The sequence below is a fragment of the Osmerus mordax genome, chromosome 17 (genome assembly GCF_038355195.1).
Source record: "Osmerus mordax isolate fOsmMor3 chromosome 17, fOsmMor3.pri, whole genome shotgun sequence".
Taxonomy (NCBI): domain Eukaryota; kingdom Metazoa; phylum Chordata; class Actinopteri; order Osmeriformes; family Osmeridae; genus Osmerus; species Osmerus mordax.
Genome location: NC_090066.1, coordinates 16,039,740 through 16,059,898, shown reverse-complemented (window position 1 = coordinate 16,059,898; position 20,159 = coordinate 16,039,740). Strand labels below are relative to the sequence as shown.

Sequence of the window (20,159 nt, the reverse complement as noted above, 5' to 3'; positions counted from 1 at the left end):
TGAATGTCATGGGCCAAGGACCTTTGTTACTTCTGAGACCTTCAGACCAGTCCTTCGCGATCCTGGTCCCACCTGCCCTGCCCTGCCCTGCATGTTTGAGATGTTTCCCTGCTCCAACACACCCGATTCAAATAAGTGGGTCGTTATGTAGCTCTCTAGAAGCCTGGTAACCAACATGCATTTGAATCAGGTGTGTTGGAGCCAAGAAACCTCTAAAAACATGCAGGACAGGGGTTTCCCTGAGGACAGGGTTAAGAACCACTGATCTAAAGCATGCTGGCCTGAGGACAAGGGTTGAGAACCACTGCCTTAGACCGTCTCAGTGCCCGCTGACTTGTTGAAGAACCATATCAACTGGTTCATGAGCCCAAATGCCCATTTGACATGATAAAGGCGTGTCCTCGTTCTGTGTCCTTGTTTGTGTGGGTGTGGAGTGAGATTCTGTTGTTGGTTAGGAAGAAGTTTCCGTAGTGTAGTGGCTATCACGTTCGCCTCACACGCGAAAGGTCCCCGGTTCGAGACCGGGCGGAAACATGTCCCCTTTTATCAGCAGTCTCGTAAATAATTGATGCATTGTCGACAGTTACGAGTTTGTTGGAGTACCCTGGTGCCACATGCTCCGTCCTTTTCTGTAGAGCTTGGTAAGGGTCCAATAAGGTCTAACGCATGCAGAGCAGGGAAACCTGAGGTCCAGGATTGGGAAAGGTTGCTTTGGACAATCTCATTTGTTGCTAGCTTGCTGAAGAAGAGTATCAACTAGTTCATGAGCCGAAATGCCCATGTCGAGATTTTAAATGTGTGTCCTTGTTCTGTTTCCTTGTTACTTGCCTGTTTGTGTGTGCACTGGGCTTCTGTCTTTCAGGAATTGGCAGTTTCCGTAGTGTAGCGGTTATCACGTTCGCTTAACACGCGAAAGGTCCCCGGTTCGAGACCGGGCGGAAACTTCTGCATCTTTCCTCGGGTTTCGTCCAATGGCGATCCTCTCGAGAGTAGTTAATGTCCCATGTAGTCCCAAGAAGTCCCATGATTCAGTGGAGTTGACATGTCATTCTTTGAAATGGGAAGTCAGCTACCCTGGTGCGACTTGTGCGGATTCGCCTTTTAAGCCGTTCCGTTGTTTCTACCAGTCGGTAGAATCCCGTTCAGCAAGATTACCATGAATGTCATGGGCCAAGGACCTTTGTTACTTCTGAGACCTTCAGACCAGTCCTTCGCGATCCTGGTCCCACCTGCCCTGCCCTGCCCTGCATGTTTGAGATGTTTCCCTGCTCCAACACACCCGATTCAAATAAGTGGGTCGTTATGTAGCTCTCTAGAAGCCTGGTAACCAACATGCATTTGAATCAGGTGTGTTGGAGCCAAGAAACCTCTAAAAACATGCAGGACAGGGGTTCCCTGAGGACAGGGTTAAGAACCACTGATCTAAAGCATGCTGGCCTGAGGACAAGGGTTGAGAACCACTGCCTTAGACCGTCTCAGTGCCCGCTGACTTGTTGAAGAACCATATCAACTGGTTCATGAGCCCAAATGCCCATTTGACATGATAAAGGCGTGTCCTCGTTCTGTGTCCTTGTTTGTGTGGGTGTGGAGTGAGATTCTGTTGTTGGTTAGGAAGAAGTTTCCGTAGTGTAGTGGCTATCACGTTCGCCTCACACGCGAAAGGTCCCCGGTTCGAGACCGGGCGGAAACATGTCCCCTTTTATCAGCAGTCTCGTAAATAATTGATGCATTGTCGACAGTTACGAGTTTGTTGGAGTACCCTGGTGCCACATGCTCCGTCCTTTTCTGTAGAGCTTGGTAAGGGTCCAATAAGGTCTAACGCATGCAGAGCAGGGAAACCTGAGGTCCAGGATTGGGAAAGGTTGCTTTGGACAATCTCATTTGTTGCTAGCTTGCTGAAGAAGAGTATCAACTAGTTCATGAGCCGAAATGCCCATGTCGAGATTTTAAATGTGTGTCCTTGTTCTGTTTCCTTGTTACTTGCCTGTTTGTGTGTGCACTGGGCTTCTGTCTTTCAGGAGTTGGCAGTTTCCGTAGTGTAGCGGTTATCACGTTCGCTTAACACGCGAAAGGTCCCCGGTTCGAGACCGGGCGGAAACTTCTGCATCTTTCCTCGGGTTTCGTCCAATGGCGATCCTCTCGAGAGTAGTTAATGTCCCATGTAGTCCCAATGTCCCAAGAAGTCCCATGATTCAGTGGAGTTGACATGTCATTCTTTGAAATGGGAAGTCAGCTACCCTGGTGCGACTTGTGCGGATTCGCCTTTTAAGCCGTTCCGTTGTTTCTACCAGTCGGTAGAATCCCGTTCAGCAAGATTACCATGAATGTCATGGGCCAAGGACCTTTGTTACTTCTGAGACCTTCAGACCAGTCCTTCGCGATCCTGGTCCCACCTGCCCTGCCCTGCCCTGCATGTTTGAGATGTTTCCCTGCTCCAACACACCCGATTCAAATAAGTGGGTCGTTATGTAGCTCTCTAGAAGCCTGGTAACCAACATGCATTTGAATCAGGTGTGTTGGAGCCAAGAAACCTCTAAAAACATGCAGGACAGGGGTTTCCCTGAGGACAGGGTTAAGAACCACTGATCTAAAGCATGCTGGCCTGAGGACAAGGGTTGAGAACCACTGCCTTAGACCGTCTCAGTGCCCGCTGACTTGTTGAAGAACCATATCAACTGGTTCATGAGCCCAAATGCCCATTTGACATGATAAAGGCGTGTCCTCGTTCTGTGTCCTTGTTTGTGTGGGTGTGGAGTGAGATTCTGTTGTTGGTTAGGAAGAAGTTTCCGTAGTGTAGTGGCTATCACGTTCGCCTCACACGCGAAAGGTCCCCGGTTCGAGACCGGGCGGAAACATGTCCCCTTTTATCAGCAGTCTCGTAAATAATTGATGCATTGTCGACAGTTACGAGTTTGTTGGAGTACCCTGGTGCCACATGCTCCGTCCTTTTCTGTAGAGCTTGGTAAGGGTCCAATAAGGTCTAACGCATGCAGAGCAGGGAAACCTGAGGTCCAGGATTGGGAAAGGTTGCTTTGGACAATCTCATTTGTTGCTAGCTTGCTGAAGAAGAGTATCAACTAGTTCATGAGCCGAAATGCCCATGTCGAGATTTTAAATGTGTGTCCTTGTTCTGTTTCCTTGTTACTTGCGTGTTTGTGTGTGCACTGGGCTTCTGTCTTTCAGGAGTTGGCAGTTTCCGTAGTGTAGCGGTTATCACGTTCGCTTAACACGCGAAAGGTCCCCGGTTCGAGACCGGGCGGAAACTTCTGCATCTTTCCTCGGGTTTCGTCCAATGGCGATCCTCTCGAGAGTAGTTAATGTCCCATGTAGTCCCAATGTCCCAAGAAGTCCCATGATTCAGTGGAGTTGACATGTCATTCTTTGAAATGGGAAGTCAGCTACCCTGGTGCGACTTGTGCGGATTCGCCTTTTAAGCCGTTCCGTTGTTTCTACCAGTCGGTAGAATCCCGTTCAGCAAGATTACCATGAATGTCATGGGCCAAGGACCTTTGTTACTTCTGAGACCTTCAGACCAGTCCTTCGCGATCCTGGTCCCACCTGCCCTGCCCTGCCCTGCATGTTTGAGATGTTTCCCTGCTCCAACACACCCGATTCAAATAAGTGGGTCGTTATGTAGCTCTCTAGAAGCCTGGTAACCAACATGCATTTGAATCAGGTGTGTTGGAGCCAAGAAACCTCTAAAAACATGCAGGACAGGGGTTTCCCTGAGGACAGGGTTAAGAACCACTGATCTAAAGCATGCTGGCCTGAGGACAAGGGTTGAGAACCACTGCCTTAGACCGTCTCAGTGCCCGCTGACTTGTTGAAGAACCATATCAACTGGTTCATGAGCCCAAATGCCCATTTGACATGATAAAGGCGTGTCCTCGTTCTGTGTCCTCGTTCTGTGTCCTTGTTTGTGTGGGTGTGGAGTGAGATTCTGTTGTTGGTTAGGAAGAAGTTTCCGTAGTGTAGTGGCTATCACGTTCGCCTCACACGCGAAAGGTCCCCGGTTCGAGACCGGGCGGAAACATGTCCCCTTTTATCAGCAGTCTCGTAAATAATTGATGCATTGTCGACAGTTACGAGTTTGTTGGAGTACCCTGGTGCCACATGCTCCGTCCTTTTCTGTAGAGCTTGGTAAGGGTCCAATAAGGTCTAACGCATGCAGAGCAGGGAAACCTGAGGTCCAGGATTGGGAAAGGTTGCTTTGGACAATCTCATTTGTTGCTAGCTTGCTGAAGAAGAGTATCAACTAGTTCATGAGCCGAAATGCCCATGTCGAGATTTTAAATGTGTGTCCTTGTTCTGTTTCCTTGTTACTTGCGTGTTTGTGTGTGCACTGGGCTTCTGTCTTTCAGGAGTTGGCAGTTTCCGTAGTGTAGCGGTTATCACGTTCGCTTAACACGCGAAAGGTCCCCGGTTCGAGACCGGGCGGAAACTTCTGCATCTTTCCTCGGGTTTCGTCCAATGGCGATCCTCTCGAGAGTAGTTAATGTCCCATGTAGTCCCAATGTCCCAAGAAGTCCCATGATTCAGTGGAGTTGACATGTCATTCTTTGAAATGGGAAGTCAGCTACCCTGGTGCGACTTGTGCGGATTCGCCTTTTAAGCCGTTCCGTTGTTTCTACCAGTCGGTAGAATCCCGTTCAGCAAGATTACCATGAATGTCATGGGCCAAGGACCTTTGTTACTTCTGAGACCTTCAGACCAGTCCTTCGCGATCCTGGTCCCACCTGCCCTGCCCTGCCCTGCATGTTTGAGATGTTTCCCTGCTCCAACACACCCGATTCAAATAAGTGGGTCGTTATGTAGCTCTCTAGAAGCCTGGTAACCAACATGCATTTGAATCAGGTGTGTTGGAGCCAAGAAACCTCTAAAAACATGCAGGACAGGGGTTTCCCTGAGGACAGGGTTAAGAACCACTGATCTAAAGCATGCTGGCCTGAGGACAAGGGTTGAGAACCACTGCCTTAGACCGTCTCAGTGCCCGCTGACTTGTTGAAGAACCATATCAACTGGTTCATGAGCCCAAATGCCCATTTGACATGATAAAGGCGTGTCCTCGTTCTGTGTCCTTGTTTGTGTGGGTGTGGAGTGAGATTCTGTTGTTGGTTAGGAAGAAGTTTCCGTAGTGTAGTGGCTATCACGTTCGCCTCACACGCGAAAGGTCCCCGGTTCGACACCGGGCGGAAACATGTCCCCTTTTATCAGCAGTCTCGTAAATAATTGATGCATTGTCGACAGTTACGAGTTTGTTGGAGTACCCTGGTGCCACATGCTCCGTCCTTTTCTGTAGAGCTTGGTAAGGGTCCAATCAGGTCTAACGCATGCAGAGCAGGGAAACCTGAGGTCCAGGATTGGGAAAGGTTGCTTTGGACAATCTCATTTGTTGCTAGCTTGCTGAAGAAGAGTATCAACTAGTTCATGAGCCGAAATGCCCATGTCGAGATTTTAAATGTGTGTCCTTGTTCTGTTTCCTTGTTACTTGCGTGTTTGTGTGTGCACTGGGCTTCTGTCTTTCAGGAGTTGGCAGTTTCCGTAGTGTAGCGGTTATCACGTTCGCTTAACACGCGAAAGGTCCCCGGTTCGAGACCGGGCGGAAACTTCTGCATCTTTCCTCGGGTTTCGTCCAATGGCGATCCTCTCGAGAGTAGTTAATGTCCCATGTAGTCCCAATGTCCCAAGAAGTCCCATGATTCAGTGGAGTTGACATGTCATTCTTTGAAATGGGAAGTCAGCTACCCTGGTGCGACTTGTGCGGATTCGCCTTTTAAGCCGTTCCGTTGTTTCTACCAGTCGGTAGAATCCCGTTCAGCAAGATTACCATGAATGTCATGGGCCAAGGACCTTTGTTACTTCTGAGACCTTCAGACCAGTCCTTCGCGATCCTGGTCCCACCTGCCCTGCCCTGCCCTGCATGTTTGAGATGTTTCCCTGCTCCAACACACCCGATTCAAATAAGTGGGTCGTTATGTAGCTCTCTAGAAGCCTGGTAACCAACATGCATTTGAATCAGGTGTGTTGGAGCCAAGAAACCTCTAAAAACATGCAGGACAGGGGTTTCCCTGAGGACAGGGTTAAGAACCACTGATCTAAAGCATGCTGGCCTGAGGACAAGGGTTGAGAACCACTGCCTTAGACCGTCTCAGTGCCCGCTGACTTGTTGAAGAACCATATCAACTGGTTCATGAGCCCAAATGCCCATTTGACATGATAAAGGCGTGTCCTCGTTCTGTGTCCTTGTTTGTGTGGGTGTGGAGTGAGATTCTGTTGTTGGTTAGGAAGAAGTTTCCGTAGTGTAGTGGCTATCACGTTCGCCTCACACGCGAAAGGTCCCCGGTTCGAGACCGGGCGGAAACATGTCCCCTTTTATCAGCAGTCTCGTAAATAATTGATGCATTGTCGGCAGTTACGAGTTTGTTGGAGTACCCTGGTGCCACATGCTCCGTCCTTTTCTGTAGAGCTTGGTAAGGGTCCAATAAGGTCTAACGCATGCAGAGCAGGGAAACCTGAGGTCCAGGATTGGGAAAGGTTGCTTTGGACAATCTCATTTGTTGCTAGCTTGCTGAAGAAGAGTATCAACTAGTTCATGAGCCGAAATGCCCATGTCGAGATTTTAAATGTGTGTCCTTGTTCTGTTTCCTTGTTACTTGCCTGTTTGTGTGTGCACTGGGCTTCTGTCTTTCAGGAGTTGGCAGTTTCCGCAGTGTAGCGGTTATCACGTTCGCTTAACACGCGAAAGGTCCCCGGTTCGAGACCGGGCGGAACCTTCTGCATCTTTCCTCGGGTTTCGTCCAATGGCGATCCTCTCGAGAGTAGTTAATGTCCCATGTAGTCCCAATGTCCCAAGAAGTCCCATGATTCAGTGGAGTTGACATGTCATTCTTTGAAATGGGAAGTCAGCTACCCTGGTGCGACTTGTGCGGATTCGCCTTTTAAGCCGTTCCGTTGTTTCTACCAGTCGGTAGAATCCCGTTCAGCAAGATTACCATGAATGTCATGGGCCAAGGACCTTTGTTACTTCTGAGACCTTCAGACCAGTCCTTCGCGATCCTGGTCCCACCTGCCCTGCCCTGCCCTGCATGTTTGAGATGTTTCCCTGCTCCAACACACCCGATTCAAATAAGTGGGTCGTTATGTAGCTCTCTAGAAGCCTGGTAACCAACATGCATTTGAATCAGGTGTGTTGGAGCCAAGAAACCTCTAAAAACATGCAGGACAGGGGTTTCCCTGAGGACAGGGTTAAGAACCACTGATCTAAAGCATGCTGGCCTGAGGACAAGGGTTGAGAACCACTGCCTTAGACCGTCTCAGTGCCCGCTGACTTGTTGAAGAACCATATCAACTGGTTCATGAGCCCAAATGCCCATTTGACATGATAAAGGCGTGTCCTCGTTCTGTGTCCTTGTTTGTGTGGGTGTGGAGTGAGATTCTGTTGTTGGTTAGGAAGAAGTTTCCGTAGTGTAGTGGCTATCACGTTCGCCTCACACGCGAAAGGTCCCCGGTTCGAGACCGGGCGGAAACATGTCCCCTTTTATCAGCAGTCTCGTAAATAATTGATGCATTGTCGACAGTTACGAGTTTGTTGGAGTACCCTGGTGCCACATGCTCCGTCCTTTTCTGTAGAGCTTGGTAAGGGTCCAATAAGGTCTAACGCATGCAGAGCAGGGAAACCTGAGGTCCAGGATTGGGAAAGGTTGCTTTGGACAATCTCATTTGTTGCTAGCTTGCTGAAGAAGAGTATCAACTAGTTCATGAGCCGAAATGCCCATGTCGAGATTTTAAATGTGTGTCCTTGTTCTGTTTCCTTGTTACTTGCGTGTTTGTGTGTGCACTGGGCTTCTGTCTTTCAGGAGTTGGCAGTTTCCGTAGTGTAGCGGTTATCACGTTCGCTTAACACGCGAAAGGTCCCCGGTTCGAGACCGGGCGGAAACTTCTGCATCTTTCCTCGGGTTTCGTCCAATGGCGATCCTCTCGAGAGTAGTTAATGTCCCATGTAGTCCCAATGTCCCAAGAAGTCCCATGATTCAGTGGAGTTGACATGTCATTCTTTGAAATGGGAAGTCAGCTACCCTGGTGCGACTTGTGCGGATTCGCCTTTTAAGCCGTTCCGTTGTTTCTACCAGTCGGTAGAATCCCGTTCAGCAAGATTACCATGAATGTCATGGGCCAAGGACCTTTGTTACTTCTGAGACCTTCAGACCAGTCCTTCGCGATCCTGGTCCCACCTGCCCTGCCCTGCCCTGCATGTTTGAGATGTTTCCCTGCTCCAACACACCCGATTCAAATAAGTGGGTCGTTATGTAGCTCTCTAGAAGCCTGGTAACCAACATGCATTTGAATCAGGTGTGTTGGAGCCAAGAAACCTCTAAAAACATGCAGGACAGGGGTTTCCCTGAGGACAGGGTTAAGAACCACTGATCTAAAGCATGCTGGCCTGAGGACAAGGGTTGAGAACCACTGCCTTAGACCGTCTCAGTGCCCGCTGACTTGTTGAAGAACCATATCAACTGGTTCATGAGCCCAAATGCCCATTTGACATGATAAAGGCGTGTCCTCGTTCTGTGTCCTTGTTTGTGTGGGTGTGGAGTGAGATTCTGTTGTTGGTTAGGAAGAAGTTTCCGTAGTGTAGTGGCTATCACGTTCGCCTCACACGCGAAAGGTCCCCGGTTCGAGACCGGGCGGAAACATGTCCCCTTTTATCAGCAGTCTCGTAAATAATTGATGCATTGTCGACAGTTACGAGTTTGTTGGAGTACCCTGGTGCCACATGCTCCGTCCTTTTCTGTAGAGCTTGGTAAGGGTCCAATAAGGTCTAACGCATGCAGAGCAGGGAAACCTGAGGTCCAGGATTGGGAAAGGTTGCTTTGGACAATCTCATTTGTTGCTAGCTTGCTGAAGAAGAGTATCAACTAGTTCATGAGCCGAAATGCCCATGTCGAGATTTTAAATGTGTGTCCTTGTTCTGTTTCCTTGTTACTTGCGTGTTTGTGTGTGCACTGGGCTTCTGTCTTTCAGGAGTTGGCAGTTTCCGTAGTGTAGCGGTTATCACGTTCGCTTAACACGCGAAAGGTCCCCGGTTCGAGACCGGGCGGAAACTTCTGCATCTTTCCTCGGGTTTCGTCCAATGGCGATCCTCTCGAGAGTAGTTAATGTCCCATGTAGTCCCAAGAAGTCCCATGATTCAGTGGAGTTGACATGTCATTCTTTGAAATGGGAAGTCAGCTACCCTGGTGCGACTTGTGCGGATTCGCCTTTTAAGCCGTTCCGTTGTTTCTACCAGTCGGTAGAATCCCGTTCAGCAAGATTACCATGAATGTCATGGGCCAAGGACCTTTGTTACTTCTGAGACCTTCAGACCAGTCCTTCGCTATCCTGGTCCCACCTGCCCTGCCCTGCCCTGCATGTTTGAGATGTTTCCCTGCTCCAACACACCCGATTCAAATAAGTGGGTCGTTATGTAGCTCTCTAGAAGCCTGGTAACCAACATGCATTTGAATCAGGTGTGTTGGAGCCAAGAAACCTCTAAAAACATGCAGGACAGGGGTTCCCTGAGGACAGGGTTAAGAACCACTGATCTAAAGCATGCTGGCCTGAGGACAAGGGTTGAGAACCACTGCCTTAGACCGTCTCAGTGCCCGCTGACTTGTTGAAGAACCATATCAACTGGTTCATGAGCCCAAATGCCCATTTGACATGATAAAGGCGTGTCCTCGTTCTGTGTCCTTGTTTGTGTGGGTGTGGAGTGAGATTCTGTTGTTGGTTAGGAAGAAGTTTCCGTAGTGTAGTGGCTATCACGTTCGCCTCACACGCGAAAGGTCCCCGGTTCGACACCGGGCGGAAACATGTCCCCTTTTATCAGCAGTCTCGTAAATAATTGATGCGTTGTCGACAGTTACGAGTTTGTTGGAGTACCCTGGTGCCACATGCTCCGTCCTTTTCTGTAGAGCTTGGTAAGGGTCCAATCAGGTCTAACGCATGCAGAGCAGGGAAACCTGAGGTCCAGGATTGGGAAAGGTTGCTTTGGACAATCTCATTTGTTGCTAGCTTGCTGAAGAAGAGTATCAACTAGTTCATGAGCCGAAATGCCCATGTCGAGATTTTAAATGTGTGTCCTTGTTCTGTTTCCTTGTTACTTGCCTGTTTGTGTGTGCACTGGGCTTCTGTCTTTCAGGAGTTGGCAGTTTCCGTAGTGTAGCGGTTATCACGTTCGCTTAACACGCGAAAGGTCCCCGGTTTGAGACCGGGCGGAAACTTCTGCATCTTTCCTCGGGTTTCGTCCAATGGCGATCCTCTCGAGAGTAGTTAATGTCCCATGTAGTCCCAATGTCCCAAGAAGTCCCATGATTCAGTGGAGTTGACATGTCATTCTTTGAAATGGGAAGTCAGCTACCCTGGTGCGACTTGTGCGGATTCGCCTTTTAAGCCGTTCCGTTGTTTCTACCAGTCGGTAGAATCCCGTTCAGCAAGATTACCATGAATGTCATGGGCCAAGGACCTTTGTTACTTCTGAGACCTTCAGACCAGTCCTTCGCGATCCTGGTCCCACCTGCCCTGCCCTGCCCTGCATGTTTGAGATGTTTCCCTGCTCCAACACACCCGATTCAAATAAGTGGGTCGTTATGTAGCTCTCTAGAAGCCTGGTAACCAACATGCATTTGAATCAGGTGTGTTGGAGCCAAGAAACCTCTGAAAACATGCAGGACAGGGGTTCCCTGAGGACAGGGTTAAGAACCACTGATCTAAAGCATGCTGGCCTGAGGACAAGGGTTGAGAACCACTGCCTTAGACCGTCTCAGTGCCCGCTGACTTGTTGAAGAACCATATCAACTGGTTCATGAGCCCAAATGCCCATTTGACATGATAAAGGCGTGTCCTCGTTCTGTGTCCTTGTTTGTGTGGGTGTGGAGTGAGATTCTGTTGTTTGTTAGGAATAAGTTTCCGTAGTGTAGTGGCTATCACGTTCGCCTCACACGCGAAAGGTCCCCGGTTCGAGACCGGGCGGAAACATGTCCCCTTTTATCAGCAGTCTCGTAAATAATTGATGCATTGTCGACAGTTACGAGTTTGTTGGAGTACCCTGGTGCCACATGCTCCGTCCTTTTCTGTAGAGCTTGGTAAGGGTCCAATAAGGTCTAACGCATGCAGAGCAGGGAAACCTGAGGTCCAGGATTGGGAAAGGTTGCTTTGGACAATCTCATTTGTTGCTAGCTTGCTGAAGAAGAGTATCAACTAGTTCATGAGCCGAAATGCCCATGTCGAGATTTTAAATGTGTGTCCTTGTTCTGTTTCCTTGTTACTTGCCTGTTTGTGTGTGCACTGGGCTTCTGTCTTTCAGGAGTTGGCAGTTTCCGTAGTGTAGCGGTTATCACGTTCGCTTAACACGCGAAAGGTCCCCGGTTCGAGACCGGGCGGAAACTTCTGCATCTTTCCTCGGGTTTCGTCCAATGGCGATCCTCTCGAGAGTAGTTAATGTCCCATGTAGTCCCAATGTCCCAAGAAGTCCCATGATTCAGTGGAGTTGACATGTCATTCTTTGAAATGGGAAGTCAGCTACCCTGGTGCGACTTGTGCGGATTCGCCTTTTAAGCCGTTCCGTTGTTTCTACCAGTCGGTAGAATCCCGTTCAGCAAGATTACCATGAATGTCATGGGCCAAGGACCTTTGTTACTTCTGAGACCTTCAGACCAGTCCTTCGCGATCCTGGTCCCACCTGCCCTGCCCTGCCCTGCATGTTTGAGATGTTTCCCTGCTCCAACACACCCGATTCAAATAAGTGGGTCGTTATGTAGCTCTCTAGAAGCCTGGTAACCAACATGCATTTGAATCAGGTGTGTTGGAGCCAAGAAACCTCTAAAAACATGCAGGACAGGGGTTTCCCTGAGGACAGGGTTAAGAACCACTGATCTAAAGCATGCTGGCCTGAGGACAAGGGTTGAGAACCACTGCCTTAGACCGTCTCAGTGCCCGCTGACTTGTTGAAGAACCATATCAACTGGTTCATGAGCCCAAATGCCCATTTGACATGATAAAGGCGTGTCCTCGTTCTGTGTCCTTGTTTGTGTGGGTGTGGAGTGAGATTCTGTTGTTGGTTAGGAAGAAGTTTCCGTAGTGTAGTGGCTATCACGTTCGCCTCACACGCGAAAGGTCCCCGGTTCGACACCGGGCGGAAACATGTCCCCTTTTATCAGCAGTCTCGTAAATAATTGATGCATTGTCGACAGTTACGAGTTTGTTGGAGTACCCTGGTGCCACATGCTCCGTCCTTTTCTGTAGAGCTTGGTAAGGGTCCAATCAGGTCTAACGCATGCAGAGCAGGGAAACCTGAGGTCCAGGATTGGGAAAGGTTGCTTTGGACAATCTCATTTGTTGCTAGCTTGCTGAAGAAGAGTATCAACTAGTTCATGAGCCGAAATGCCCATGTCGAGATTTTAAATGTGTGTCCTTGTTCTGTTTCCTTGTTACTTGCGTGTTTGTGTGTGCACTGGGCTTCTGTCTTTCAGGAGTTGGCAGTTTCCGTAGTGTAGCGGTTATCACGTTCGCTTAACACGCGAAAGGTCCCCGGTTCGAGACCGGGCGGAAACTTCTGCATCTTTCCTCGGGTTTCGTCCAATGGCGATCCTCTCGAGAGTAGTTAATGTCCCATGTAGTCCCAATGTCCCAAGAAGTCCCATGATTCAGTGGAGTTGACATGTCATTCTTTGAAATGGGAAGTCAGCTACCCTGGTGCGACTTGTGCGGATTCGCCTTTTAAGCCGTTCCGTTGTTTCTACCAGTCGGTAGAATCCCGTTCAGCAAGATTACCATGAATGTCATGGGCCAAGGACCTTTGTTACTTCTGAGACCTTCAGACCAGTCCTTCGCGATCCTGGTCCCACCTGCCCTGCCCTGCCCTGCATGTTTGAGATGTTTCCCTGCTCCAACACACCCGATTCAAATAAGTGGGTCGTTATGTAGCTCTCTAGAAGCCTGGTAACCAACATGCATTTGAATCAGGTGTGTTGGAGCCAAGAAACCTCTAAAAACATGCAGGACAGGGGTTTCCCTGAGGACAGGGTTAAGAACCACTGATCTAAAGCATGCTGGCCTGAGGACAAGGGTTGAGAACCACTGCCTTAGACCGTCTCAGTGCCCGCTGACTTGTTGAAGAACCATATCAACTGGTTCATGAGCCCAAATGCCCATTTGACATGATAAAGGCGTGTCCTCGTTCTGTGTCCTTGTTTGTGTGGGTGTGGAGTGAGATTCTGTTGTTGGTTAGGAAGAAGTTTCCGTAGTGTAGTGGCTATCACGTTCGCCTCACACGCGAAAGGTCCCCGGTTCGAGACCGGGCGGAAACATGTCCCCTTTTATCAGCAGTCTCGTAAATAATTGATGCATTGTCGGCAGTTACGAGTTTGTTGGAGTACCCTGGTGCCACATGCTCCGTCCTTTTCTGTAGAGCTTGGTAAGGGTCCAATAAGGTCTAACGCATGCAGAGCAGGGAAACCTGAGGTCCAGGATTGGGAAAGGTTGCTTTGGACAATCTCATTTGTTGCTAGCTTGCTGAAGAAGAGTATCAACTAGTTCATGAGCCGAAATGCCCATGTCGAGATTTTAAATGTGTGTCCTTGTTCTGTTTCCTTGTTACTTGCCTGTTTGTGTGTGCACTGGGCTTCTGTCTTTCAGGAGTTGGCAGTTTCCGCAGTGTAGCGGTTATCACGTTCGCTTAACACGCGAAAGGTCCCCGGTTCGAGACCGGGCGGAACCTTCTGCATCTTTCCTCGGGTTTCGTCCAATGGCGATCCTCTCGAGAGTAGTTAATGTCCCATGTAGTCCCAATGTCCCAAGAAGTCCCATGATTCAGTGGAGTTGACATGTCATTCTTTGAAATGGGAAGTCAGCTACCCTGGTGCGACTTGTGCGGATTCGCCTTTTAAGCCGTTCCGTTGTTTCTACCAGTCGGTAGAATCCCGTTCAGCAAGATTACCATGAATGTCATGGGCCAAGGACCTTTGTTACTTCTGAGACCTTCAGACCAGTCCTTCGCGATCCTGGTCCCACCTGCCCTGCCCTGCCCTGCATGTTTGAGATGTTTCCCTGCTCCAACACACCCGATTCAAATAAGTGGGTCGTTATGTAGCTCTCTAGAAGCCTGGTAACCAACATGCATTTGAATCAGGTGTGTTGGAGCCAAGAAACCTCTAAAAACATGCAGGACAGGGGTTTCCCTGAGGACAGGGTTAAGAACCACTGATCTAAAGCATGCTGGCCTGAGGACAAGGGTTGAGAACCACTGCCTTAGACCGTCTCAGTGCCCGCTGACTTGTTGAAGAACCATATCAACTGGTTCATGAGCCCAAATGCCCATTTGACATGATAAAGGCGTGTCCTCGTTCTGTGTCCTTGTTTGTGTGGGTGTGGAGTGAGATTCTGTTGTTGGTTAGGAAGAAGTTTCCGTAGTGTAGTGGCTATCACGTTCGCCTCACACGCGAAAGGTCCCCGGTTCGACACCGGGCGGAAACATGTCCCCTTTTATCAGCAGTCTCGTAAATAATTGATGCGTTGTCGACAGTTACGAGTTTGTTGGAGTACCCTGGTGCCACATGCTCCGTCCTTTTCTGTAGAGCTTGGTAAGGGTCCAATAAGGTCTAACGCATGCAGAGCAGGGAAACCTGAGGTCCAGGATTGGGAAAGGTTGCTTTGGACAATCTCATTTGTTGCTAGCTTGCTGAAGAAGAGTATCAACTAGTTCATGAGCCGAAATGCCCATGTCGAGATTTTAAATGTGTGTCCTTGTTCTGTTTCCTTGTTACTTGCCTGTTTGTGTGTGCACTGGGCTTCTGTCTTTCAGGAGTTGGCAGTTTCCGTAGTGTAGCGGTTATCACGTTCGCTTAACACGCGAAAGGTCCCCGGTTCGAGACCGGGCGGAAACTTCTGCATCTTTCCTCGGGTTTCGTCCAATGGCGATCCTCTCGAGAGTAGTTAATGTCCCATGTAGTCCCAATGTCCCAAGAAGTCCCATGATTCAGTGGAGTTGACATGTCATTCTTTGAAATGGGAAGTCAGCTACCCTGGTGCGACTTGTGCGGATTCGCCTTTTAAGCCGTTCCGTTGTTTCTACCAGTCGGTAGAATCCCGTTCAGCAAGATTACCATGAATGTCATGGGCCAAGGACCTTTGTTACTTCTGAGACCTTCAGACCAGTCGTTCGCGATCCTGGTCCCACCTGCCCTGCCCTGCCCTGCCCTGCATGTTTGAGATGTTTCCCTGCTCCAACACACCCGATTCAAATAAGTGGGTCGTTATGTAGCTCTCTAGAAGCCTGGTAACCAACATGCATTTGAATCAGGTGTGTTGGAGCCAAGAAACCTCTAAAAACATGCAGGACAGGGGTTCCCTGAGGACAGGGTTAAGAACCACTGATCTAAATTATGCTGGCCTGAGGACAAGGGTTGAGAACCACTGCCTTAGACCGTCTCAGTGCCCGCTGACTTGTTGAAGAACCATATCAACTGGTTCATGAGCCCAAATGCCCATTTGACATGATAAAGGCGTGTCCTCGTTCTGTGTCCTTGTTTGTGTGGGTGTGGAGTGAGATTCTGTTGTTTGTTAGGAATAAGTTTCCGTAGTGTAGTGGCTATCACGTTCGCCTCACACGCGAAAGGTCCCCGGTTCGAGACCGGGCGGAAACATGTCCCCTTTTATCAGCAGTCTCGTAAATAATTGATGCATTGTCGACAGTTACGAGTTTGTTGGAGTACCCTGGTGCCACATGCTCCGTCCTTTTCTGTAGAGCTTGGTAAGGGTCCAATAAGGTCTAACGCATGCAGAGCAGGGAAACCTGAGGTCCAGGATTGGGAAAGGTTGCTTTGGACAATCTCATTTGTTGCTAGCTTGCTGAAGAAGAGTATCAACTAGTTCATGAGCCGAAATGCCCATGTCGAGATTTTAAATGTGTGTCCTTGTTCTGTTTCCTTGTTACTTGCCTGTTTGTGTGTGCACTGGGCTTCTGTCTTTCAGGAGTTGGCAGTTTCCGTAGTGTAGCGGTTATCACGTTCGCTTAACACGCGAAAGGTCCCCGGTTCGAGACCGGGCGGAAACTTCTGCATCTTTCCTCGGGTTTCGTCCAATGGCGATCCTCTCGAGAGTAGTTAATGTCCCATGAAGTCCCAATGTCCCAAGAAGTCCCATGATTCAGTGGAGTTGACATGTCATTCTTTGAAATGGGAAGTCAGCTACCCTGGTGCGACTTGTGCGGATTCGCCTTTTAAGCCGTTCCGTTGTTTCTACCAGTCGGTAGAATCCCGTTCAGCAAGATTACCATGAATGTCATGGGCCAAGGACCTTTGTTACTTCTGAGACCTTCAGACCAGTCCTTCGCGATCCTGGTCCCACCTGCCCTGCCCTGCCCTGCATGTTTGAGATGTTTCCCTGCTCCAACACACCCGATTCAAATAAGTGGGTCGTTATGTAGCTCTCTAGAAGCCTGGTAACCAACATGCATTTGAATCAGGTGTGTTGGAGCCTAGAAACCTCTGAAAACATGCAGGACAGGGGTTCCCTGAGGACAGGGTTAAGAACCACTGATCTAAAGCATGCTGGCCTGAGGACAAGGGTTGAGAACCACTGCCTTAGACCGTCTCAGTGCCCGCTGACTTGTTGAAGAACCATATCAACTGGTTCATGAGCCCAAATGCCCATTTGACATGATAAAGGCGTGTCCTCGTTCTGTGTCCTTGTTTGTGTGGGTGTGGAGTGAGATTCTGTTGTTTGTTAGGAATAAGTTTCCGTAGTGTAGTGGCTATCACGTTCGCCTCACACGCGAAAGGTCCCCGGTTCGAGACCGGGCGGAAACATGTCCCCTTTTATCAGCAGTCTCGTAAATAATTGATGCATTGTCGACAGTTACGAGTTTGTTGGAGTACCCTGGTGCCACATGCTCCGTCCTTTTCTGTAGAGCTTGGTAAGGGTCCAATAAGGTCTAACGCATGCAGAGCAGGGAAACCTGAGGTCCAGGATTGGGAAAGGTTGCTTTGGACAATCTCATTTGTTGCTAGCTTGCTGAAGAAGAGTATCAACTAGTTCATGAGCCGAAATGCCCATGTCGAGATTTTAAATGTGTGTCCTTGTTCTGTTTCCTTGTTACTTGCCTGTTTGTGTGTGCACTGGGCTTCTGTCTTTCAGGAGTTGGCAGTTTCCGTAGTGTAGCGGTTATCACGTTCGCTTAACACGCGAAAGGTCCCCGGTTCGAGACCGGGCGGAAACTTCTGCATCTTTCCTCGGGTTTCGTCCAATGGCGATCCTCTCGAGAGTAGTTAATGTCCCATGTAGTCCCAATGTCCCAAGAAGTCCCATGATTCAGTGGAGTTGACATGTCATTCTTTGAAATGGGAAGTCAGCTACCCTGGTGCGACTTGTGCGGATTCGCCTTTTAAGCCGTTCCGTTGTTTCTACCAGTCGGTAGAATCCCGTTCAGCAAGATTACCATGAATGTCATGGGCCAAGGACCTTTGTTACTTCTGAGACCTTCAGACCAGTCCTTCGCGATCCTGGTCCCACCTGCCCTGCCCTGCCCTGCATGTTTGAGATGTTTCCCTGCTCCAACACACCCGATTCAAATAAGTGGGTCGTTATGTAGCTCTCTAGAAGCCTGGTAACCAACATGCATTTGAATCAGGTGTGTTGGAGCCAAGAAACCTCTAAAAACATGCAGGACAGGGGTTCCCTGAGGACAGGGTTAAGAACCACTGATCTAAAGCATGCTGGCCTGAGGACAAGGGTTGAGAACCACTGCCTTAGACCGTCTCAGTGCCCGCTGACTTGTTGAAGAACCATATCAACTGGTTCATGAGCCCAAATGCCCATTTGACATGATAAAGGCGTGTCCTCGTTCTGTGTCCTTGTTTGTGTGGGTGTGGAGTGAGATTCTGTTGTTGGTTAGGAAGAAGTTTCCGTAGTGTAGTGGCTATCACGTTCGCCTCACACGCGAAAGGTCCCCGGTTCGAGACCGGGCGGAAACTTCTGCATCTTTCCTCGGGTTTCGTCCAATGGCGATCCTCTCGAGAGTAGTTAATGTCCCATGTAGTCCCAATGTCCCAAGAAGTCCCATGATTCAGTGGAGTTGACATGTCATTCTTTGAAATGGGAAGTCAGCTACCCTGGTGCGACTTGTGCGGATTCGCCTTTTAAGCCGTTCCGTTGTTTCTACCAGTCGGTAGAATCCCGTTCAGCAAGATTACCATGAATGTCATGGGCCAAGGACCTTTGTTACTTCTGAGACCTTCAGACCAGTCGTTCGCGATCCTGGTCCCACCTGCCCTGCCCTGCCCTGCCCTGCATGTTTGAGATGTTTCCCTGCTCCAACACACCCGATTCAAATAAGTGGGTCGTTATGTAGCTCTCTAGAAGCCTGGTAACCAACATGCATTTGAATCAGGTGTGTTGGAGCCAAGAAACCTCTAAAAACATGCAGGACAGGGGTTCCCTGAGGACAGGGTTAAGAACCACTGATCTAAATTATGCTGGCCTGAGGACAAGGGTTGAGAACCACTGCCTTAGACCGTCTCAGTGCCCGCTGACTTGTTGAAGAACCATATCAACTGGTTCATGAGCCCAAATGCCCATTTGACATGATAAAGGCGTGTCCTCGTTCTGTGTCCTTGTTTGTGTGGGTGTGGAGTGAGATTCTGTTGTTGGTTAGGAAGAAGTTTCCGTAGTGTAGTGGCTATCACGTTCGCCTCACACGCGAAAGGTCCCCGGTTCGAGACCGGGCGGAAACTTCTGCATCTTTCCTCGGGTTTCGTCCAATGGCGATCCTCTCGAGAGTAGTTAATGTCCCATGTAGTCCCAATGTCCCAAGAAGTCCCATGATTCAGTGGAGTTGACATGTCATTCTTTGAAATGGGAAGTCAGCTACCCTGGTGCGACTTGTGCGGATTCGCCTTTTAAGCCGTTCCGTTGTTTCTACCAGTCGGTAGAATCCCGTTCAGCAAGATTACCATGAATGTCATGGGCCAAGGACCTTTGTTACTTCTGAGACCTTCAGACCAGTCCTTCGCGATCCTGGTCCCACCTGCCCTGCCCTGCCCTGCATGTTTGAGATGTTTCCCTGCTCCAACACACCCGATTCAAATAAGTGGGTCGTTATGTAGCTCTCTAGAAGCCTGGTAACCAACATGCATTTGAATCAGGTGTGTTGGAGCCAAGAAACCTCTGAAAACATGCAGGACAGGGGTTCCCTGAGGACAGGGTTAAGAACCACTGATCTAAAGCATGCTGGCCTGAGGACAAGGGTTGAGAACCACTGCCTTAGACCGTCTCAGTGCCCGCTGACTTGTTGAAGAACCATATCAACTGGTTCATGAGCCCAAATGCCCATTTGACATGATAAAGGCGTGTCCTCGTTCTGTGTCCTTGTTTGTGTGGGTGTGGAGTGAGATTCTGTTGTTTGTTAGGAATAAGTTTCCGTAGTGTAGTGGCTATCACGTTCGCCTCACACGCGAAAGGTCCCCGGTTCGAGACCGGGCGGAAACATGTCCCCTTTTATCAGCAGTCTCGTAAATAATTGATGCATTGTCGACAGTTACGAGTTTGTTGGAGTACCCTGGTGCCACATGCTCCGTCCTTTTCTGTAGAGCTTGGTAAGGGTCCAATAAGGTCTAACGCATGCAGAGCAGGGAAACCTGAGGTCCAGGATTGGGAAAGGTTGCTTTGGACAATCTCATTTGTTGCTAGCTTGCTGAAGAAGAGTATCAACTAGTTCATGAGCCGAAATGCCCATGTCGAGATTTTAAATGTGTGTCCTTGTTCTGTTTCCTTGTTACTTGCGTGTTTGTGTGTGCACTGGGCTTCTGTCTTTCAGGAGTTGGCAGTTTCCGTAGTGTAGCGGTTATCACGTTCGCTTAACACGCGAAAGGTCCCCGGTTCGAGACCGGGCGGAAACTTCTGCATCTTTCCTCGGGTTTCGTCCAATGGCGATCCTCTCGAGAGTAGTTAATGTCCCATGTAGTCCCAATGTCCCAAGAAGTCCCATGATTCAGTGGAGTTGACATGTCATTCTTTGAAATGGGAAGTCAGCTACCCTGGTGCGACTTGTGCGGATTCGCCTTTTAAGCCGTTCCGTTGTTTCTACCAGTCGGTAGAATCCCGTTCAGCAAGATTACCATGAATGTCAT

General features: G+C 49.3%; 32 non-coding genes across 32 annotated transcripts; all 32 read left to right on the top strand.

Annotated features, from left to right (window-relative positions):
* Positions 1–461: 461 nt before the first annotated feature.
* Positions 462–534, top strand: trnav-cac (transfer RNA valine (anticodon CAC)). Its single transcript has one exon. It is a non-coding gene; the product is annotated as a tRNA-Val (tRNA).
* A 337-nt stretch (positions 535–871) lies between these two features.
* On the top strand, positions 872–944 carry trnav-aac (transfer RNA valine (anticodon AAC)). The gene has a single exon. It is a non-coding gene; the product is annotated as a tRNA-Val (tRNA).
* A 673-nt stretch (positions 945–1,617) lies between these two features.
* Positions 1,618–1,690, top strand: trnav-cac (transfer RNA valine (anticodon CAC)). The gene has a single exon. It is a non-coding gene; the product is annotated as a tRNA-Val (tRNA).
* Positions 1,691–2,027: 337 nt separating this feature from the next.
* trnav-aac (transfer RNA valine (anticodon AAC)) lies at positions 2,028–2,100 on the top strand. Its single transcript has one exon. It is a non-coding gene; the product is annotated as a tRNA-Val (tRNA).
* Positions 2,101–2,782: 682 nt separating this feature from the next.
* Positions 2,783–2,855, top strand: trnav-cac (transfer RNA valine (anticodon CAC)). Its single transcript has one exon. It is a non-coding gene; the product is annotated as a tRNA-Val (tRNA).
* Positions 2,856–3,192: 337 nt separating this feature from the next.
* On the top strand, positions 3,193–3,265 carry trnav-aac (transfer RNA valine (anticodon AAC)). The gene has a single exon. It is a non-coding gene; the product is annotated as a tRNA-Val (tRNA).
* Positions 3,266–3,960: 695 nt separating this feature from the next.
* On the top strand, positions 3,961–4,033 carry trnav-cac (transfer RNA valine (anticodon CAC)). The gene has a single exon. It is a non-coding gene; the product is annotated as a tRNA-Val (tRNA).
* A 337-nt stretch (positions 4,034–4,370) lies between these two features.
* On the top strand, positions 4,371–4,443 carry trnav-aac (transfer RNA valine (anticodon AAC)). Its single transcript has one exon. It is a non-coding gene; the product is annotated as a tRNA-Val (tRNA).
* A 682-nt stretch (positions 4,444–5,125) lies between these two features.
* On the top strand, positions 5,126–5,198 carry trnav-cac (transfer RNA valine (anticodon CAC)). The gene has a single exon. It is a non-coding gene; the product is annotated as a tRNA-Val (tRNA).
* A 337-nt stretch (positions 5,199–5,535) lies between these two features.
* trnav-aac (transfer RNA valine (anticodon AAC)) lies at positions 5,536–5,608 on the top strand. Its single transcript has one exon. It is a non-coding gene; the product is annotated as a tRNA-Val (tRNA).
* Positions 5,609–6,290: 682 nt separating this feature from the next.
* On the top strand, positions 6,291–6,363 carry trnav-cac (transfer RNA valine (anticodon CAC)). The gene has a single exon. It is a non-coding gene; the product is annotated as a tRNA-Val (tRNA).
* Positions 6,364–7,455: 1,092 nt separating this feature from the next.
* trnav-cac (transfer RNA valine (anticodon CAC)) lies at positions 7,456–7,528 on the top strand. Its single transcript has one exon. It is a non-coding gene; the product is annotated as a tRNA-Val (tRNA).
* Positions 7,529–7,865: 337 nt separating this feature from the next.
* On the top strand, positions 7,866–7,938 carry trnav-aac (transfer RNA valine (anticodon AAC)). The gene has a single exon. It is a non-coding gene; the product is annotated as a tRNA-Val (tRNA).
* A 682-nt stretch (positions 7,939–8,620) lies between these two features.
* trnav-cac (transfer RNA valine (anticodon CAC)) lies at positions 8,621–8,693 on the top strand. Its single transcript has one exon. It is a non-coding gene; the product is annotated as a tRNA-Val (tRNA).
* Positions 8,694–9,030: 337 nt separating this feature from the next.
* Positions 9,031–9,103, top strand: trnav-aac (transfer RNA valine (anticodon AAC)). Its single transcript has one exon. It is a non-coding gene; the product is annotated as a tRNA-Val (tRNA).
* Positions 9,104–9,776: 673 nt separating this feature from the next.
* On the top strand, positions 9,777–9,849 carry trnav-cac (transfer RNA valine (anticodon CAC)). Its single transcript has one exon. It is a non-coding gene; the product is annotated as a tRNA-Val (tRNA).
* Positions 9,850–10,186: 337 nt separating this feature from the next.
* On the top strand, positions 10,187–10,259 carry trnav-aac (transfer RNA valine (anticodon AAC)). Its single transcript has one exon. It is a non-coding gene; the product is annotated as a tRNA-Val (tRNA).
* Positions 10,260–10,940: 681 nt separating this feature from the next.
* Positions 10,941–11,013, top strand: trnav-cac (transfer RNA valine (anticodon CAC)). Its single transcript has one exon. It is a non-coding gene; the product is annotated as a tRNA-Val (tRNA).
* A 337-nt stretch (positions 11,014–11,350) lies between these two features.
* On the top strand, positions 11,351–11,423 carry trnav-aac (transfer RNA valine (anticodon AAC)). The gene has a single exon. It is a non-coding gene; the product is annotated as a tRNA-Val (tRNA).
* A 682-nt stretch (positions 11,424–12,105) lies between these two features.
* trnav-cac (transfer RNA valine (anticodon CAC)) lies at positions 12,106–12,178 on the top strand. Its single transcript has one exon. It is a non-coding gene; the product is annotated as a tRNA-Val (tRNA).
* A 337-nt stretch (positions 12,179–12,515) lies between these two features.
* Positions 12,516–12,588, top strand: trnav-aac (transfer RNA valine (anticodon AAC)). Its single transcript has one exon. It is a non-coding gene; the product is annotated as a tRNA-Val (tRNA).
* Positions 12,589–13,270: 682 nt separating this feature from the next.
* Positions 13,271–13,343, top strand: trnav-cac (transfer RNA valine (anticodon CAC)). Its single transcript has one exon. It is a non-coding gene; the product is annotated as a tRNA-Val (tRNA).
* Positions 13,344–14,435: 1,092 nt separating this feature from the next.
* Positions 14,436–14,508, top strand: trnav-cac (transfer RNA valine (anticodon CAC)). Its single transcript has one exon. It is a non-coding gene; the product is annotated as a tRNA-Val (tRNA).
* Positions 14,509–14,845: 337 nt separating this feature from the next.
* Positions 14,846–14,918, top strand: trnav-aac (transfer RNA valine (anticodon AAC)). Its single transcript has one exon. It is a non-coding gene; the product is annotated as a tRNA-Val (tRNA).
* A 686-nt stretch (positions 14,919–15,604) lies between these two features.
* trnav-cac (transfer RNA valine (anticodon CAC)) lies at positions 15,605–15,677 on the top strand. Its single transcript has one exon. It is a non-coding gene; the product is annotated as a tRNA-Val (tRNA).
* Positions 15,678–16,014: 337 nt separating this feature from the next.
* On the top strand, positions 16,015–16,087 carry trnav-aac (transfer RNA valine (anticodon AAC)). The gene has a single exon. It is a non-coding gene; the product is annotated as a tRNA-Val (tRNA).
* A 681-nt stretch (positions 16,088–16,768) lies between these two features.
* trnav-cac (transfer RNA valine (anticodon CAC)) lies at positions 16,769–16,841 on the top strand. Its single transcript has one exon. It is a non-coding gene; the product is annotated as a tRNA-Val (tRNA).
* Positions 16,842–17,178: 337 nt separating this feature from the next.
* On the top strand, positions 17,179–17,251 carry trnav-aac (transfer RNA valine (anticodon AAC)). Its single transcript has one exon. It is a non-coding gene; the product is annotated as a tRNA-Val (tRNA).
* Positions 17,252–17,932: 681 nt separating this feature from the next.
* On the top strand, positions 17,933–18,005 carry trnav-cac (transfer RNA valine (anticodon CAC)). Its single transcript has one exon. It is a non-coding gene; the product is annotated as a tRNA-Val (tRNA).
* A 686-nt stretch (positions 18,006–18,691) lies between these two features.
* Positions 18,692–18,764, top strand: trnav-cac (transfer RNA valine (anticodon CAC)). Its single transcript has one exon. It is a non-coding gene; the product is annotated as a tRNA-Val (tRNA).
* Positions 18,765–19,445: 681 nt separating this feature from the next.
* On the top strand, positions 19,446–19,518 carry trnav-cac (transfer RNA valine (anticodon CAC)). Its single transcript has one exon. It is a non-coding gene; the product is annotated as a tRNA-Val (tRNA).
* Positions 19,519–19,855: 337 nt separating this feature from the next.
* On the top strand, positions 19,856–19,928 carry trnav-aac (transfer RNA valine (anticodon AAC)). Its single transcript has one exon. It is a non-coding gene; the product is annotated as a tRNA-Val (tRNA).
* The last annotated feature ends 231 nt before the right edge of the window (positions 19,929–20,159 follow it).